Source organism: Vespula vulgaris, chromosome 13 (assembly GCF_905475345.1).
Source record: "Vespula vulgaris chromosome 13, iyVesVulg1.1, whole genome shotgun sequence".
Taxonomy (NCBI): domain Eukaryota; kingdom Metazoa; phylum Arthropoda; class Insecta; order Hymenoptera; family Vespidae; genus Vespula; species Vespula vulgaris.
In genome coordinates this window covers 2,189,305-2,192,861 of record NC_066598.1, presented here as the reverse complement: position 1 = coordinate 2,192,861, position 3,557 = coordinate 2,189,305, and positions in this window count along the sequence as shown.

Sequence of the window (3,557 nt, the reverse complement as noted above, 5' to 3'; positions counted from 1 at the left end):
TTGTGTGTGTATGTGTATATGGACGCATCAGAAATTTCATATGTACTTAGATATGTATATAAGTATGTTTTATATCTATAGTAAAATGAATCGAATATATATAGATATATATACATAATGTGTAGTTTTGCAATTATACATTTCCTTGAGTTTTCGCGCTATTTGAAAACTGTTATATCGTAATATAATGGCAGATAGTGGGAGAGGTATGAAAAGAAAAAGAAAAAAGAACTCGAATTGAAATATTTCTTTAGTGACCATGAATGTTGTTGATCATCTTATATTCAGAGCCAGGATTATTTGCCAAAGATAACGAACAATTCCTTCTCGTGTTTGTAAAATCAAATGAAATATCTTTACTCTTTTGCTAAATATTATTATCTTATAATATTTTTATATATAATGTATGTATACAATGTATATTATTTTTTTTTTTAATCTTTTTTTTTTCAAATAAATTTTGTAATAATATAATCTAAGATTGTATATACAAGTTATTCGACAGTATATTACCATTTATATAATGATATAATTTAATAATAATATTTATAACACTTTCAAAAAGATTTTTATAATAAATTTTGTTATTAATACGAGACATAACTTAAATATAAAATTCATATATATATACATATACATATAGGAGTTTATTTTATACCATGTGTTTAGAGATAATTATTTCTTTTGATAATATTATTGCATTTTTGTAGTTCATTAATTATTTATGGCAAAGTTCTTTGGCCAGCTTTAACAATCCTGGGATGAAATATTCGTGCGGGCTAGGAGAAGCAAGTAAGAAACTATGCGAGCTATTTTCGAGCTCAAGGAATCGTCGGCTGGATGCAAAGTCCGCTCTTGAATCTTCTTCTTCTTCCTCTTCTTCTTTTACTTGCTCGTTTTCCTCTTCACACGAGAACTGGACTCTCAGCAAGAATATTTAACTGACTTGTTGTGTTACTATTTTTAAGTAACTTCTCTTTCTATTTTCAATGTCAAAAGATAGATAGAAAATAAAAATGATAGAAAATTGAATAAAAGTCCTGAGATAGATATAAATAGCTGAAAATGCAATAACAATTGTGAAATAGAAAATTTGATAATAATTGTGGGATTAAGAGAAACAATTGTTGTATAAATATAATAACAATTGAGAGATATAAAATGTAATAGCAATTCTGAAATAAAAAATAGTAGTAACAATTGTGAAGTGGAAAAAATGATTGAAAATGTAATAACAATCGTGAGATAAAGAAAAAAAAGTGATATAAAAGATATAATAACATTTTTTTGATCTTTCACTGGTAAATAATAGATAGAAACACAGTAATGTACTTTTGTTTTACTTTCTAATGGATTTGCTATTTCTGTGTTAAGATTTTCTTTCGTCTCAGCTAAATTCATCAACACTTGGAGGAGTTCTGTACTATAGTAACGTAAGCATCTTTTAACGTCTGACCAAAGTATATATGTATACATGTATATATATAATATGTTTGTACTATGAAGAAAATAATGTATATAAATTTGTTATATTTTTCAATTAATTATATGCAAACTTGTCATATCTGTTGTTTTACAGATAACTTTTCTTCTCGAATCATTCAAAATAATATAATTATTTAAAACGAATGTATTATATTATAAATTCCAATTTTAAATCGTTTGGCAATTTTTACTGATCAATTTACATATTTGTCTGTTACTATCAGTAATTTTTAATTTATATTAATTTATTACCGCGAAAAAAAAATGAATTTACATTATTCATATTATCTGTTGAAATCCAACTCGATCGATTAAAAATCAAATCTGTTCTTTCGACTATTGATAAAATCGACTATTGATAAAAATATTATTAGTACTTTCAATCGTTCGCGTACAGGTGTCGTTACCTGTTACTTTACACGAGTAACGTCGGTAAGATAGGAATTCGAATGTGTATTATGTGTTATCGATATAAAAATTAACTAAACTTATTGAATTAGCCTTTTGAACATAAATGTATATATATATATATATATACAAATTTTTTTATATATATATTCATTTATAATACATCATATGTATATATATATATGTCTGTGTGTAAAAAAGTTTAAACTTTTTTATAATATTATAAAAATTTTATGAAAATAATTTATTTCTTTCGTCATGAAGAATATAAATATAAATTTACATTCTATTTAGTTCGCTTATATATATGTCAGATTAATTTTTATCTTACTACAAAATTCTATTTTCATGTAATAATCAATCCTAAATGACATGTAAGATCGCTCGATTTTTTATAGCTGTCTTTCATAGTAAACGATAAAATTTCGGAACAATTAAGTACTCGTTTGGGGTGCGGGTCGCGTGTCGTTGAGAGTCATCTTGACCAGCATATCCAAACGTGAAAACATATGGTTTTTATACGGGAGTATTAGAGTACCCCATAACATCGAGGGATAAGCCGAGGAAATATTTCCAAAAGGGAAGAATATTCTCATACCTACTTTGAATGGTTGGTTAATAAAAAAGGAAAAAAAAAAAAGAAAAAAAACATAATTCTCAACAATCTAAATAATTAATATTATTTGATAAAAAAAAAAAAAGAAAAAGAACAAAAAAGTGTATGAAACTATAACATAAAAATTATATTAATCGATTAAGGTAGTACACTTGAATACATATCATTATTACAAAGTAGATACTATTCAATGCAAGAAGATCATGTCTCATGTAAAACGATTCCGGCAAAAGATTAGTCAGCACCCGACTGACATTTTTTTCATAAATACTCTATAATATGGGCCTATTTTTCTATTTTTTTTTTTTTTTTTTTTCTATGAAAAAGAAAAATAGACATACATACATACATACATACACACATATATATACATAGAAAAGATCATGTAATCAGAGAGATTGAAAGATATACTCTCGTAAATTCCCACCCGCAGTTATATTATATTAGAAACGGAGAGGTATACGAGGTCTTATGCGGGATCGTAGTCAGTGTATCACCCTCAACCAATCAGAAAATATCATGAGAAACCGAAATTCATAGCAAAGAGACAGAGAAAGAGAAAAGCAGAGAAAGAGAGAAAAGAGTAGAATGAAGTTCTCACGAAATATGTGGGTCCAAATAGCTCTAGTACGTATATTTGAAATAACTTCGCAATGAATAACGTATGAACAAAAAAGAAATCCAAACAATATGGCGAGAATTACAAAATACGAAAAGAAGAAAAAAAAAGTGGAGAAAAAGATTGATAAAGAAATAGAATTAATCTCGAGAAAGTATGGGACTGTGTGAATACTGATGAACGTGAGCCGGATATGAACCAGTCTGTCTTTAATCAGGATACGACGTCATCGTGATGCTGCGACACGTTTTAAAGTTTCTTCTACTCTAACAATAAAATGTAATCTTATTCTACGGAGATAAATATAGGATGTAAATTTGTCCAAATTTAATAAGCGAACAATGACGAGTGATCTGTTGTAAAAAAGAAAAAAAGAACAAAAAAATCCATTTAATATTCTTATAGTATATAACTCGAATACATCAATAC